At 33.5% G+C, this 17882-nt stretch overlaps 1 protein-coding gene across 3 annotated transcripts in view; it reads right to left on the reverse strand.

Annotated features, from left to right (window-relative positions):
• The window catches only part of RASAL2 (RAS protein activator like 2), a 358050-nt gene that overhangs the window by 316133 nt on the left and 24035 nt on the right, over nucleotides 1-17882 (reverse strand). Inside the window, exon 1 of one of the 3 annotated variants that reach the window (XM_045547283.1) lies at nucleotides 17545-17702. The exons of the other annotated variants lie outside the window; for them this stretch is intronic. The gene's annotated coding sequence lies outside the window, so the exon portion shown is untranslated. Of the gene's footprint in view, nucleotides 1-17544; nucleotides 17703-17882 lie in introns of those variants that run through there. 3 annotated transcript variants of the gene reach the window in all.

Consider the following 17882-nt stretch of genomic DNA (forward strand, 5'->3'; position numbering starts at 1 on the left):
GTGTATTGAGAATGGATTGACAGCAACCAGAAAAAAAAAATCTACCTTATGCTGTGTTTGACTTAATCAGATTTTGGCATGCTCCTTAAGAGGTTAAAATTCCTATAAATGTATAGTATATTCCCTTGTATACAATAAATACACACAAAAAAATCTAAGAACATGAACTCTTCCTTATTACGATAAATTAGGAGTCTCTGAAAGGCTTCTTAATTTTCATATCACTGTCTAACACTCAATGAATGGTTTAGAGAGAGCACATGTCCTAGAATAATCTAGCTCAACAAGGATATTTTTACACTGGTTTAGATCATTCATCTGGCATAATCCCTCTTAATGAAATATTTTTAATTATCTATACTAAGAAAGAAAGAAAGGAAGGAAGGAAGGAAGGAAGGAAGGAAGGAAGGAAGGAAGGAAGGAAGGAAGGAAAGAACAGGGGGAGGGGGGAAAAGGGGAAGAATTAGAGAGAATGAGAGCAAGAACTCAGTTGTTACAGTGCTATCTTTTTTCCAGATCAGAGAAAGAGAAGAAAAGTAGGAAATTAAAGTAAAATAAAACATAGTTTGCAAAATTACAAAGTTGATCTCCAAGATTACCTAAACAAACTCAAATATTTACATGTTGATATTCATATATGTGTGTAGAGTAAAAGATTTCAGTGGCCATGGACAACTCTCCAAATTTCTAAACTCTAAACCAGTTAGTAGTAGAGAATGAACTAGATGAGCCACATTAAGCCTGTTGATTATGTTTTTAATAAAAGCACTGTGTTCAAATTCACTGCTTAAGAGATGATAACTAAAATAGCTTTCCTTCGGACAATTTATGGTGTATATGTAAAACCTGCCTGAGGAGTCAAAACTAAAAGTTACAGCAGTTTACCAAGCCTTACCCTTTTCCATCACTTCTTTAATCCCTTGCTCATGGTTTTATACCCGTTTAAAAAAAAAGTGAGAAAAGAAAATAAATGGACACTTGAGAAATGCCAGTTACTCCAGTGTAAATGCTTATGATAAACTAACTGCTCAATCATTTTTTAGTAAAGCTGGAAATTGAAATCCACATAACTTCAGGAATAAAGTTGTTCAGTAAGGTAAACTTACTCCTGTTGTACATATGTATACAAACTAATTCCATTACTGCAGGCATCTCAGACCACCAGGGAAAGAACATTTTGTCTCGTATAATCCCATTTATTTGACAAAGAGAGCCTGTGTGCTCATATCTATTTTAATGGTTTGTTCATATTCATTTACTCATTTTACTGCTTATATAAACTAGCTTAAGATAAGAGGGTAGAATGGAAGGTAGAGGTGAAGACAAAATATCCAATCCTCCAAATATAAAAGTTCAAAATAAAATGATTAAGTTGTTTACCACAAGCATCTACTTTAACAAAACCAATTTAAAGAAAGTCTTAATTATAGCTGTAATTTGTGACCTCACAAATTATCCAACTTGTATGAAATATTAATAAATGAACCAATCTTAAGACAGTTGGAAAGAGCCAATGGCTACTGCTAAAAGGAAGCATTTTATGCTATTCAGTAACTTTGGCATTTATACCAATCCTTTATATACACATCCACACCCGCAGGTTAGCATGACATACACCATGCTGAGAACAGGTCGGAGTGGGAAAGGTTACTGCCATCTATCACAGTGAAAATTAATAGCTTTGTAATAGTTGAAGAAAAGGTATGGCACAGCAACCTTGTAGCAAGTAAAATTTGCTACCAAAAAAGCGTAGGCAAAGTCCATTCATAACATTCCTTTCCCATGGCCACCTACATGTTAATTCATTATTCAAATGCCAAAGACAGCAGCAGGCACACATACTCAGCCAATAAGTCACCATTATAAAAGCTGCATAAACATTTCCAGCTCAATCACCTAAGAATAATAGAATGAGACAGGAACTTGGTTTCCAAGTATCTCAGCAATAAAATCTGTAACAGCTTTAAAAACAACATGATTATAGGCAAAAACGGCCCCAACAAATATTTTTTGAGCATCTGATGGAATAATTTATGTATCTTAAGTTTTCTCTAATTTCTTTTTGAACATAAGAAAACAAAGAACAAAATCTGACTAGAACTGGTAAGCACTATATCACTAAATAAAGCTTTCAGGGCTACACCTGCCTCAATTTGCAAGGGATAATGTCAGAACCCTCTTAGGACTCCAGAGCTTGAATATAAGGAGTAAAAATAAGAGTGATCACTTCTCTCTATAGTGAAAAATCAAAGCATAATCTGTATTATTTCCCTGAAGTACTTTTTAAAAGACCTCTGAATACAAGTCCATGGCAATTGTCCATGTTCTTTCCAATAGGAATTTATAAAAGAAATCTTGCTAATAGATAACTAAATTTATTGAAAATTTGTAATTATCAACAAAATTTTCAGAGTTACCTAGCATATCTTAGTAGAAACAAAAACTATTATTTCCCTCACTATAGTAGAGAATGCTACTTTCCTATCCAATATGCACTCTCCCTTCTTTCTTTAATAATAGAAGCCCAATTTTATCTGGGGCAGCAATGCACGTAGGCTAATTTCCCAGTTTTCCTTATAGCCAGGTATGGCCATGTGTCTTGGTTTTGGCTAATGAGTGGAAAAGCTGTCTGGGACTTTCTGGGAGAATTGTTTATAGGTAGTTGGCTTAACTAAAAGGCAGAGTCTTTGGTCCTTTCCCCTTATTTTTCGTTCCTACCTAGAATACTGACACAGGGCTGAAGCTCCTGCAGGCACAGCTGTCCATAAGGTCACCTGAAAATGAAAGCTCCACCCTAGGATGGTTAGGAAGGCAACAGAGTGGTCCCTGATCACCACATACCCTCTACCTGTCTCCAGTCCTCTTTTATGAAACTTCTATTTTGTTTAAGCCACTTTTATTTTTGAGTTTTGTTTTATGTTGTCAAACTTAAAACTAATACACTTATTTTCTTTTGTCAAAATCATAATTTGTACCCTAACTTAATCCTGCTGAGAGTTAGGGAACAAAGGAAAGCCTTTTCAAACAACTCTATCAGCAAGCTTTTATGGCAATGGAAAAAGAGAACACCTAGATAAATATCTCTCAAAATTAACTTCAACAGAAATATTCCCTTTCCTTATTAAAGAGTCCTTATTTTTTTAAAAAATACTTGAAAGTAAGTTACTATAAAAAGTGATTTGGCTGAAAACAAAACAAAAAACTTTCTTTTCTACATTTTTTTCATTTTCTGGTATATTTTTGAAGGGTTTACCCTCCAAAATAAGGCAAATCCCTATTTTTTAAATAAACAATGAACTTCTCATTTGCTATGTTTCTAAATTTAAGTATTACAGAAAAATTTGCTCTCCATTTGTAGAAAACTAATTCTGGAAAATATCTTTCCTTTATATTTGCTATAACTTTCAATAGAGTGTTTTAGTAATTTTTATATGAAAACCAATAGCAAACATTCATTTATGTCCCACTTCAAAATCAATGGCCCAAAACTTAAAACATATTTTTAATGATTCGGCTTACTACACTAGGTAATAATAATAAAAAGACACTAGGATAATGACAGTTCTAACCCAACACCTATTGCATGAATATGTTACTACTTTCGCTGACAGCTCTGAAGAGGTACTACATTTTTTTTGTCATCTAGAATATATGTGTACAGTTGCTATATACAAATATACGAGCAGATCTACTAGAATAGCTCAGTCTATTTTAGAAAAAGCTTAAACCACATTTCTTCTCAAAATTCAACAGTGATTATCTTACTCTTCAAATTGGTAACCATTAACTGCATTATTCCAACAGTCACATTATACAGCCATTTATAATCAATTATTTGCTCACTGGTTATTTAATATTTCCTCTCCTATTCCTTTATCCCATTCCCAAAAAGAAAAGGCAAAATCTTTAAGCAACGTAAAAAGGTCAAATAAACAAGTACTAATTCATTCACTGATTCTCAAACATTTATACATTTATAGATTACCTAAATGCGCCAAGCACAGTGGTGACACACAGTGGTAGACAATAAACAGAAATTCTCCTTTCAGGCCAGGCGCGGTGGCTCACGCCTGTAATCCTAGCCCTCTGGGAGGCTGAGGCGGGTGGATCGCTCGAGGTCAGGAGTTCGAGACCAGCCTGAGCAAGACCCTGTCTCTACTAAAAATAGAAATAAATTATCTGGACAACTAAAATATATATAGAGAAAAAATTAGCCAGGCATGGTGGTGCATGCCTGTAGTCCCAGCTACTCTGGAGGCTGAGGCAGTAGGATCGCATAAGCCCAGGAGTTTGAGGTTGCTGTGAGCTAGGCTGACGCCATGGCACTCACTCTAGCCCAGGCAACAAAGTGAGACTCTGTCTCAAAAAAAAAAAAAAAGAAATTCTCCTTCCATAAAGCTTTCAGCTTTAGGGGAAAAGGGAACAATTAAAAGGTATTTTTTAAAAAGCAACATAGAATTAGAGAAGCTGAGAATGAAATAGAATATGATTTTTTAAAAAAGGGAAATTGCAAATCAGCAAAACTGCAATATATGGTTGAACTCATCCCACAGACATGTTTTCTTGGCCCACAAAATACCTTAAAAATCAAGAGCAGCCAAAGGAGCAGGAAAAAAAATACAAGATTGGTCTCAGAGAAGCCAAGAGAGGAAAGGCAGTGGGTAACAGAATCTATTTGTGCTGAGAAGATAAGTAGATGGAAGAGAGAAAAGTGTCCACTGGATACAGTAACATGGAGGAGTTCATAGTAAGTCTGTCAAGAGCATTTTAGAGCATTAATCAGACTGAAGTCAGTAAATAGGAGATGGGGAAATAGAAGCTGCACACATAGACAACTCTTGAGACATTCAACAGTGACAAGAGTAAGAAGACAGTGAAAAGAAATTATTCTTGGTAGTAGGTAACAATGGCACCATAACATCACCTATGATATAACACCTATGAAATAATACCACCTATGAAGGAAACTTCATTTCCTTCATTTCATCATGGGTTCAGCGACAGGTGTTTTACTTTTGCTTTGGATGCCTGACTGCCTCATTTCAGGTTTCCCCTTCTCTTCTGAAAATTTACTTTTAATTACGTAAGTAATACATAAATGTATTCTACTTTTCAAAAAAATCAAACAATAAATAAAAAGCAAAATTATACTTTCATCACCCCTATTTATATTTCCCAATCCCCCTTGCATCACAGGGTTAACACTTGCCAATCTGGTATACATCTTTTTCTATACATTTGTATATACTGGTGTGTGTGTAGAACATATTTCCTTTAGGTATAATTTGTTTATATAAATGTTAACATACTCTATGAATTATTCTGCAATTTGCTTTAGTCCCTTAAAATGTCTTGGGAATCTTTCCACGTAAATAAACACAGATCTAGAGTGACAAGTTAATGATTTATTTTTTTTAAAAAATTGCTTTAAAAATTGCAGCAAAAGCCTGAATAAAAACATCCTTCCAAAAAAATTTGTCTTCCATGCATTCTCAATGTGGGCAATATCGCCCCTAAGAGGCAAAAATTGGTTCTCAGAGAATGAAAAAAATCTTAGCTATTAAAATGGTTTATGGCTCTCCAAAGGGCCATAGCACATAAATTAATACACACTATAGATATGATATTAAAATTTCATTGTGGGGGTCTAAAGGGCTTCTTGGGAATTTGCTTCTCAAGCCAAATGTGAAGAATTCATAGATTTATAATTATCAAAAACTGGATGCAAACAAGATGTCCTTCAACAGGTAAATGTATAAACAAACTGTGGTACATCCAATACAATGGAGTATTCAGTAATAAAAAGAAACGAGCTATCAAGCCACAAAAAGACATGGGGGAGCTTTAAAAGCATATTGCTAAATCAAAGCAGCCAGTCTGAAAAAGCTACATGCTGCATAATTCCAACCATATGACATTCTGGAAAAGGCAGAACTACAGAGATAGTTAGTAAACAGATCAGTGGTTGACATGGCTTCAGGGGGAGGAGAAGAAGGATGAAGAGATGAAACACAGGGCATTTTTAGGGCAATGAGGCTACTCCATATGATACTGTAATGGTAGATATTAATACATAGTATTATGTATTTGTCAAAACTGAAAGAACCAGGCCGGGCACGGTGGCTCATGCCTGTAATCCTAGCCCTCTGGGAGGCAGAGACGGGAGGATTGCTTGGAGGCCAACCTGAGCGAGAGCAAGACCCCGTCTCTACTAAAAATAGAAAAATTAGCCAGGTCTTGTGGTGTGCGCCTGTAATCCCAGCTACTTGGGAGGCTGAGGCAAGAGGACTGCTTGAGCCCACAAGTTTGAGGTTACAGCGAGCTATGATGACGCCACTGCATTCTACCCAGGCTGACAGAGCGAGTCTATTGTCTCAAAAACAGACAAAAAAAAAAAAAAAACCCAAAGAACTGTACAATACAAAGTACAAAATCTAATGTAAACTAGGAACTTTAGTTAATAATACAGTAATGTATCAATACTGGCTCACCAATTGTAACAAATGTACCACACTAATGATAGAAGAAACTGTGTGTGTGTTTGTGGGAGAGGGGCATATGGGAACTCTGTATTTTCTGTGAAATTTTTCTAAAAACCTAAAACTGCTCTAAAAAATAAAGCTTATTTTAAAAAACAAAAGGCTCTTTGGAGGGCCATAACAACAACAACAACAAAAAAAAAGGTTGAGAATCACTGCCGTAGTCTGAAAAGAGAGCTATTTAAGTTTTAAACTTTCAATCATTTCATAAGCTTTATAATAATGTAGAACTGAGTTGAAATTCTGGCATTTACTTATAAAAAGACAAGGTCTTTAGCTTTTTTGAGCACTGAAAAGTGAAGGCATGAATATCAATTTTATATAGGGTATCTAAAAGAAAAACATCATGCATAGCAAACACAGAAGATCTCAGTAAAAGGTACCCTTTTTATCATGAAACAGAAAAATTTATATACATTTCATTCCAATAAAAGGTAGTAGGGCATTTAGACAATTTATCACTACTTTAATTTACTTAAAAGGAGATCATCCTGGAAAGAACTACATTTAAAAAAAAGTATTACACCTGATAATTTTATATGACAATTATAACATGATATACCATTCATATGGTATAGAAAAGAAAAGAAATAACTTCCCTGCAGTTTCTTCCCCTATCATAGGTAACTTTATTATTTGGAAAAAAACTGAAGAATATTTTTTCTGTAACTCTACCATATTGGGAATCAGAATAAAGAATGGAATAATGGTAAGGACTTTTAAAAATTCTGGAATTTTCTATTTTTAAGTCAGAGGCAGTATAAATAGGTCAGGAAAGAGGCCAATAAAAAGTTTACAATGATAATCAGATAATGACCAATTATAATATTAATACTAATCTATTAGATTTAGTCTAGATCTAAAAATCAAAATTAGAACAAAAACTGAAGTGCTCCATTTTTCACAAGTATGATCCTCACAGAAAAAAAGTTTCCTATTCCCATCAGAAAGAGAAAGAAATCTAAACAGAAAGTTTATACCTCTAGAGATTAACAATCTTCCAAAAAGTCAGGACCCACTAGATATTTTTATTAAAATTCACTCCCTAATATCAGAAACAAATAGTAGAAACTAAATTTCTTGTATTAAATACAGATCATATAGTCCTCTGCTTTTATCATCCTCATTTACCCCTTCTGCCCAGTAATCTCTCCTGTGTATTTATTATATATCTATAACACTATGGAATTTAGCTTTCTTTTGCAAAATGTCCAATGGAAAATGCTTTCTGTTTTAAGAAAAAAGGTATTATACAATCTTAAAGTTATAAATAAATCAGCCAACCACTGTTGTTATATTTCTAACAGATATTAAAAATAGCTAATACTTACATAGCATTTACTAGGTGTCAGGTACTGTCCTAAGTATTTTATGTATATTAACTAATTTGATCCTCTCAAGAACCATTTGAGATATGTACTATGATCAACTCCATGAGGGTTGCCAGATGCAGTGATCTCACCAAAAGGTATTAATTAAAGACTTTCATGTAACTTCATGTCCATTGTCATCTGGCTGACAGTAAGACATAGAAATCACAAACATGCACCCTGATTTTAGAGCACTCAGAATGTGAAAAAGTAGTTTGCAGCTCAGCATCAAATTAAATAGGGCATTTTCATCCCATTATAGAGATGAAAGAACTCATCTCTAAAGCTAAAGACACTATGCAACTTGCTCAAGGTTATATGGCTGACAAATACAATCTTACCATCACTCTCTGTTATGAAAAAAGATCAACACAATGATGTCTATAATGCATTAGAGAGTGTGCATGATAAAATCAATTCTAATTCATGGAACTATTCTGAAAAAGTATTTTGTATAAAACTTTTACATTTGAGATATATCCATGTGAGGCACAAAAGAATCACCCTTATGATAGCAATGTACAAAAGTATATGATGTCATTTATCTGACACTTTCAGAGAACTTGAGAAGAATTACTAACTTTGGCATGATTATCAATGTTTATTCTTCCTTTTTTTCTTTTAATAAAGGTGGCCAAAATATCTTCAAATTCCAAAAAGATTCTCTACCTGTGCAGTCAAATGAAGACATCAACCACCATTTTTCTATTCCTACAATAATCTGAATTCTTAACTCAAGTATCTAAAAATATTTAACCTTAATTTTAACTTTATCATTCATATGGAAAGTTTGTTGAAAATATAAGAGTGACAGGAAATGTAGATTAACCAGCTTTAAGAGCTATTATGTAAATTATATATAATAGAAATAATAAGAAAGTAGAAAGAAAAAAAAGACAGGGAGGAGGGCAAGGGAAGGTAAAAGAAAGGAAGGACAGACAGACAGGGTTTCAGAATCAAACAGACCTAGGTTCAAAGCTTGACTGTACTATTGAAGAGATATGTGACCATGAACAAGGTACTTAATCATTTTAAACCTCAATGCCTAGAGAAAAATATCATCTATATATTAAAATATGTTTAGTGTCTCATTAAAGGATTAAATGAGATATTAATAATCAAATATCTAATATACTATCCAACACACTAACGCTTCATTAAATATTAGTCATCTTCCTCTTCCTTCTGCATAGCTAACAGAAGGTGGGAAACACACCTGGCTCCTCTCCTAAGTGCTTCTAGAAAGCACTGAGCAGAAGACAAGTGAGAGCATCTCTGTCTCCACAATGCCTTTGGCAATCCAGAACACCTTCCCTCTAGCCATTCTCATTGGATTATGAGCAATCCCTATAAAGTATGAAGCAGAAATGGTGAATAAAAACAGTATCTACTTTAGACACATTAATACATTCTTCCTTAATTAAAAAAAAAGTAAGTATTTGGTACACATTTAACCAAAGCATCTAAGTTGTAACCATGATTTTTTTGGCCACAAACAAAGCATTTCAAAAAATCATTAACTCTTGTTTTGTTGATTATTTGAAAGCATCAGTCAGCATCTGGGGCTGACTCTCCTTCTAAAAGTACTAACAAGATTTTTCACTCTGTGAAATGAAATTCCCAAACTTTCAAAAAGTCATTTAAAATTTAAGAGAAGTTGAGAAATTAGCCCCCAATCTTATGCCCTACTATATACTCCAGATGACAGAAGCACACAAAATAGAATCCTGTTCACACAAACAGAAAAAAGGGGGATAGGAGAATATGTGGCTTAGAAGTGTTCCAGAAAATTTGCTTAGCAGACAGTAAAAACTATGCAATACTCCATAGGAAAACAACAGAGGGAGACAGCAGAAATCACCTCAAATTCTCAATCACCAACTTCCTTAAAAATGCAGTAATTGGAAGAAAGAGGACAGAGGAAAATATAAGTCAATTCTGGGAGCAGAAGCAAAACAGAGACGAGGAAAAGGTTCTATTTCAGTCCCTGAAAAAAGTTCTTATTGAGAAAGGTTCCTAGATCTCCTCCACAAAAGTTTATTCTCTGGCTTTTGAAAAAAGAATAAAATCTTGAACCCAAGTAATAAATATTAGATGCCAAGATTCAGAGTAAAAAAAGAAAAATAAATTCCTCCACTAGGGTTAACTGTAGTTTATTGTCTCAAAATATGGGAAATTGGAGTTACAGCCTTTGTGGATTTAAACTCTCCAATGGCTTCAACTATACTCAGAATTAAATACAAATAAATGCTTATCACAACCTCAAAGGGGCTTAAGATCTGGCTCCTACCCACCCCTTCCAATCTTATCCTCACCACATCAAGGCACAAAGGCCTTCAATTAGTTCTTAAAACTGTCAAGCTTGTTTTCACCTAGAACTTTGCATCTATCATCCCCATCCGCTGGACAGGACTAGACCTTTAGGTCTCTGTTTAAATATATCTCCTCAGGGAAACCTTTCATGGTTGCCTTATTTTTTCATCCTTCAAGAGAAAGGAATAAAATGAAGTTAACTAAGATTTAATGAGTATCTAAGAAACACTGGGCGACTCCTCACATGATTTCATTTAATCTTTACAATAAACCTCAGAGATGGATACTACTCTTTTGGATGAGGAAATAAGTTTAGAGATTAGGTAGCTGGTCCCAGGTCACATAGGTAAAGCAAAGATTTGAGCCAAATATGTCTAATTCCAAGCCCACAATTTTTCTACTACACTATATTGCTTCTCTGTTTAAAAGGAAACTATTTTAGTAGAAGAAAATGCTTAAATACAGAGGTACAAAAGAACAGTAGTCATAAAAATCTATAAACTGACAACCTAGATAATTAACTTGGTATTCAGAACTCTCATTTGGTATCTTTTTTTTTTTTTTTTTTTTTTTTGAGACAGAGTCTTGCTATGTCGCCCCAGGTAGAGCGCAGTGGTGTGATCATAGCTCACTGCAACCTCAAACTCCTGGATATAATATGGAAAAGACTGGTTCTATATTTGAAATGAAGATTTTACTTCTACAATTATGCAAATGTCTGTATACCATAAAAAGGGAAAATTATAATACTAACACTTATGTTAATTCTAAAATATAAATCTTGCTAATGAGTCCTGGTGTTTTAATTATTCTAATTCACTGTGCTAGTGTCAAAAAGAAAAAAATGTGTTTCAATATACATACATGTATCAAACATTCACAAATAGTCCTACATTCACAGTCAATTATTTTTCAACAAAAAATGCCAAGACCATTCAACAAGGAAAAGATAGTCTTTTTAAAAATGATTCCAGAATAGGACAGGTGCGGTGGCTCACATCTATAATCCTAGCACTCTGGAAAGCCAAGGCGGGAGGATCACTTGAGGCCAGGAGTTTGAGACCGGCCTGAGCAAGAGTGAGACCCTGTATCTACAAAAAAACAGAAATATTAGCCAGGTATGGTGGTGTACACCCGTAGTCTCCACTACTCAGGAGGTTGAGGCAGGAAGATCATTTGAGCCCAGGAGTTTGAGGCTGCGGTGAGCTATGATGATCCCACTGTACTCTAGCTAGGGCAACAGAGCGAGACTCTATCTTACCTCATACCATACACAGAAATTAATTTTAAATGGATCACAGACCTAAATTTAAGAGCTAAAACTATAAAACTTCTAAAGGAAATATAGGAGAAGATCTTAATGACCTTGGATTAACTAGGAGTTCTTAGATATGATATCAAAACCGTGAATCATAGAAAACACTGACAAACTGGATTTCATCAAAATTAAAAACTTTTGTATTTCAAAACACATCAAGAAACAAAAAGACAAGCCACAAATTGAGAGAAAATATATTAAAATCACATCTTTGTAAAGATCTTATATTCAGAATAAAGAATTCATATAACTCAACAAGAAGACAGCCCAATTTTAAAAATGAGCAAAATATATGAATTAGCATTTCACTAAAGAAGATACACAAATGTCTAATAAGCATATTCAAAGATACTCAACATTATTAGTAATCATGAAAAATGCAAATTAAAACTACAATGAGATGCCACTTCATACCCACTCAGATGGCAACAGAAAATAGGAAAAAAAAAAAAAAAAACAGAAAATAAGTGTTGGGGAGGATGTGGAGAAACTGGAGCCCTTATACAATACTGGTGGGAATGCAGAATGATATAGCTGCCGTATAAACAGTTTGGCACTCCTTCAAAAGGTTAAACATAGAGTTACCATACAACCCAATCATTCCACTCCTACGTATATACCAACGAGAACTGAAACATATATACCTTAACACATAAAGTATGTGTATGCTCATAACATATAAAACTTATGTATGTTAACACAAAAATTTGTACATGAGTATTCATAGCAGCATTATTTATAATAGCCAAAGACTGGAAACAACTCAAATGTTCATCAACTAATGAATGAATAAACAAAGTATCGTATATCTATACAATGGAATATTATTCAGCCATAAATGGGAATGAAGTACTAATTCGTGTTACAACATGAATGAACCTTGAAAACATTATGGTGAGTGAAAGAAGCCAGTCACAAAAACCACATATAGTATGATTCTATTTATATGAAATGTCCAGAAATGGCAAATTTAGGGAGTCAGAAAGTAGATCAGTGGTTGCCTAGGGCTGGGAGTAGGGATCACCTGCAAACAGATACAAGGGAACTTAAGAGGGTGATGGAAATGTTCTAGAATTAGATTGGCGTGATGGTTACACAACTCTATAAATTTACTACAAATCACTGAATTACACAATTACAATGAGGAAATTTTATGGTAAGTAAATTACACCTTAATAAAGATGTTTAACAGAAAAGATGTATAGAACATTATGTTTCAAACCACAAAAATGTGATTCTCTTCTCTGTGTTGTAATGTTACCAATTTGAGATTCTAAGTAATTCATTTAACCCTCACAACAAGCTAACAAATAGATTTACATTATCTCAATATCACAAACCAAGGAAATGAGACATAGAGAGATTATGTAACTTGTTAATTAATAAATGGAAGAACCAGGATTGGAACTCTTACTTACCTGACTTCAAATAAAAATTGATAGGTACTTCATTTGTTTATAAAATGCAATAAGCAATTTCTCTATGGATCAATTTTTTTGAATTCTGAGGCTTTCAAAGGGAAATTTTTTAGATACCAAAGAGATCAGAAATAAGTGGGTAGTATTATAGAAAGAACACTTCATTGAAGTAAAAAAAAAAAAAAAAAAAAAACCTGGGTTGATGAACCTTATGTGAAAATGAGGGAACTGAACTAGAGTATCTCTAAAGGCTCTTTCAATGTTGTTCCACAAAATGAAATATCTTCCACAGAAAACTGAGACATTTTTCACCACTGGTTTTCTATAGCGTGATTTAGCCACTACAGTAATCATTTGCTTCCTCCTAACTGTTTATGTGTTTTAGTGGGTAGAGGCAACGCTCTCTATCCGGCCCCCTCTTTTTCCACTAGTCATTCACAGTAAATACTATTCTTCAGAAACAAAGTAACAATCACAGAATTCAACGGAAGTTATACACAATTCCTGATCAGAGATTGAAGAGGAAATATATCTATGGGCTAAGGAAGTGTATGTACAAAACGTCTAGATTTAGAGTAAGTATGGAGAAAACAAACAAATACACTAAAAGCCTTTTAAACATAACAACTAGAGGAATATAACTCCAGCCTAAAAGTAACAGAGTTATGAAATGTAATGTTCACTCCATTTCCTCTGTAAATCTTGAGTTTCATTTATATCAGATAATTCTCTTAAATATTAAGTTGCAAAAATGTGCTCTTCTCAAATAATGTATCCCTGAAATTTTAAAAAACAGAGAAAGCACTATCTATGACAAAGGAATGCTAAACTATGATTTATACTATTTTTTAAATGGCAAGGAAAGAGTTAATGCTGTTTTTTTTATTCTCACAGGAAAAAAAAGGGATTGGGATTACCACTTCTCTGTGCCTTTAAATGTTTCCATTTCAGAATAGAAAATATTTTTTTCCTGCTGCCTAATTTTTAACAGACTATGTAGCTCACTAAAACACAAGAATAATTTAAAGCCAAGGGAAAATACTGAAGTTAAACTATCATTAAGTACTGCATAATAGTGAATGCTAGAAGAAATGCTACTTTAAAAACATGAATAATCTTTGATAAGTTTCTTCAAACCACTATACTGTGGCAGATTCTACATTCTGGAAATATTAGAATTAATCATAGGTTGAGTCAACCTATAATCTGTAGGTCACAATATAATTGAGGCAAAAGCAACAATAAAATGAAGGGTCAAAGAATTAGACTGTGATCTTAAGTATCTCAGAAGGAAAGATAGTATTAATCTTCTATCTGTTCTAGGTGGGTGTTTGCTTCCCTTATGCTTGTAAGGCCAGGTCTCAAACCACTGAGTCAGTTTTACTCAGAGAAGTCATGAGGCAGCAGAGTGGATATGACAGTATGCTGACATGTCACACCCTGTCATAAATGACACACCCTGTTTCTGAGCACAGACCTGAAGCATTAAAACCATGTTCATAAAAGTCATTTTGGGGATGTGAATGAATGTCACTGCTCCTTTCTTCTCTTCCCTCTCCCCATCACCTTCCATGGATTACGATGAACAACTTTCAAAGGGTAGTGCAAGTAGAAATCCCTTAAAAAGGCAGCTAGGTTGTATGTAAAATGTACTCTTGAAGTTTTCTCATGTTTCTATTTAAATAGATTTCAAAAACAAGTGAATTTTAATAAACTATTCAACATAACTATATGTACATGGCTAAAAGATTTTTATTAAAGAATGGTATTTCTTTAAATCTTACCAATATGCAGTGCACATGTATAGTGCATAGCCCATCCCAGCTGCTCAATATCATGCAATATGGCTGTAGTCTAGACAAATAATCTAGATGCCAATCTAGACAAATAATCTTCCTACTTATAGCATTTACTTACACTCTATAGCCTTTTAAAAATATACATTATATATCTTCACATGTATTTGAGACTTGTCATTGTGAAAAAACAACAGGCTATTTGACAGCACGGGAATCACATCTTCTGCATTCCAGCACAGAGTACAGGAAAATAACACAAGTTCTGGAGCCACACTACCTTGTTTCAAATCCAAGCTCCACCACTCACTTTGTGACCTTAGCAAAGATACTTACCCTCTCTATGCCTCAGTTTTCTCATTTGCAGAGGTAACAGCATATGGATGTTGTAAAACTTATACAAGTAATAAATTCTGAGTGCTAAAAAAAGTACCTGGCACATAGTAAGCATTATAAAAATATTAGTTATACTTATCTGTGTCCCTACAATACCTATCACTCATCCTTGCACCTTTAGTAGATGTTCAGGTATCTGCCAATTGGCTTTAAAAAAAAAAAGGTGTAGCTGTACCAGCAATACAATTTCTCTTATCATCACCATACAATTTGTGAACAATGAACACTCACTCTACTGTTCTAGAATATCTTCGTAAATTCTTCAAGATGTTTTACTCCATAAGTCTAAAATGTAGCATCATATATCCCTACTTTTCAATATACTTGAAAAGGAACTGGAAAATAACTAAGTCACAGAACAAATTTTTCACTTGTTTGTTCTGCATCTGTTCAATAGTTCCAGTTACTAAGTGTAAGAAAGCAGGAAACCTTGGTCAATGTAATTTTAAACTGGTTAGATGGGAAAGTTGAAGGTAGAAGAAAAAAAAATGGTTAGAATATCATATAGATTATCAGAATAGAGGAAAGTTATTCTTTTGAAAAATAATTTAAATTCCTAATTTCAGTAGCAAAAATATAAAAATTTTAGACATATTTTCATAACATAAAAAACTCTTTTACTATTAAAACCACAGTGAGACCACTTCACACTCATTATGATGGCTATCATCAAAAAAATAAAAAAACAAAAAACAACTATTAGCAAGAATACGGAAAAACTGGAATGCTGGTAAGAATGTGAACTGACATAGCCACTGTGGGAAACAGTATGGCGTTTCCACAAATAATTAAACATAAACGTAATATATGATCCAGCAATTCCACTCCTAGGAACACTGAAGACTGAATGTAGAAATTTGAACAATTATTTGTATACCAACGTTCATAGCAGCATTATTCACAATAGCCTAAAGGTGGAAATAACCAGTGTCCATCAACAGATAAATGGATAACAAAATGTGATATACACATACAATGGATTACTAAACCTTAAAAGGAATGAAATTCTGACATATGCTTCAATGTGTTTGAACCTTGAAGACATTATGTTTAGTGAAATAATCCACATGCAAAAAAGACAAATATTGTATGATTCCACTTGTATGAGGTACCCAGAGTAGTCAAATGCATACAGACCAAAAATATTAATACAATGGTGGTTGTGAGGAGCTGGTGGCGGGGAGGAGAGAATGGAGAGTTATTATTTAATAGGCATACAGTTTCAATTTGAGAAGAGAAAAGCTCTAGAGATGAATGGTGGTGGTGGTTGCACAACAATGTAAATGTACTTAATGTCACTGAACTACACAGTTAAAAATAGTTAAAATGGTAAGTTTTATGTATTAATATATTTTATCACTATATGTTTTATTTCTATATATATTCACATATAAAATATACTTAATATATTTATATTTTAAATATATAGAATATATTTCTATATAAAATAGCTTTATATACATTATATACAGAAAGAGAGAGAGAGCGAGAGAGAATAGTCCCCTTGGAAAGCAGTTTGTCAATTTCTTATAAAGTTAAAACATGCTCTTTACCATATGACCCAGTAATCCAATATACCTAAGTATTTGCCAAAGAAAAATAAACATATACGCCCACACAAAAACTTGCACAAAATGGTTACAGCAGGTACATTCATAATTGCCAAAAACTGAAAACAAATATCCATCAACTTGTAAATGTACCATAGTATTCATATAGTAGAATAGTACTCAGCAATGAAAGGAATGAAACACTAAAACATAAAAACATTTCAAAATTTAAAATGAGGGAATCTTAAAAACATCATGCTAAATTAAAGAAACCAGACATACAAAGCTACATACTCCATGATTCCATTCATAAGACACTGTACAAAAGGCAAAAGTATACGGACAGAAATCAGATCAGTTGTTGCCAACAGCTGGGGGTAGGAAAGGCAGACTGACTATAAAGGAGCATGAGGGAAATATTCTTTATCTTAATTGTGGAGGGAGTTTACATGACTATATACATTTGTCATAGTTTATAGGGCTGTACACATAAAACGGATAATATTTACTGTTTGTAAATTGTAACTCAATACACAACAAAAAAGTTAGAATACTACAATCAACTTAAATATTTCTACTTCCATAATAAGTATTCTTAATAAGCATTCAACATGTTAGACAAACAGTTGACCATCTAGTTTTGTACCACATCTTCGGTATTACCTTGTTGATAAAAGAACAGAGGTGGAAATCATGTTTCTAGTTTTGTCCTCCAAATATGCACTTTATTTCCAAAGACAATAACATGAATTCATAATGGCAATACATTAGAAATAATCATAGTAAACAGTAAGCAACAAACTGAAAAATGAGTTGTCATAAGATTTCCTCATTGGGAACTTACCTTACAAATCACAGTAACCAGATAAAAGTGGCAATTTCTATCCAGTGTGAACTCAAAAGTACTCTCCTCAATACACTGAAATAGCAAATGTCAGATTAAACAAGATGATAATACATTCCATTGCATGTAAAATTACTGTTTTCAAATGCCTTCTGTTTCTATTTAATAAAATTTCTACCACTTTAATGCTGAAATAAAACAATAAACATAGGTAAAACCTGTGTTAACCAACCATTGGGATTGACCATAAAACTGTGTGAAATTATAGTATCGCAGTTAGCTGCCTACTGTTTTCTACACACATAGCTTTGAGGTGCTAAATTTTCTATAAGATTTTT

This window comes from Lemur catta, chromosome 3, assembly GCF_020740605.2.
Source record: "Lemur catta isolate mLemCat1 chromosome 3, mLemCat1.pri, whole genome shotgun sequence".
In the NCBI taxonomy this organism is placed as follows: Eukaryota; Metazoa; Chordata; class Mammalia; order Primates; family Lemuridae; genus Lemur; species Lemur catta.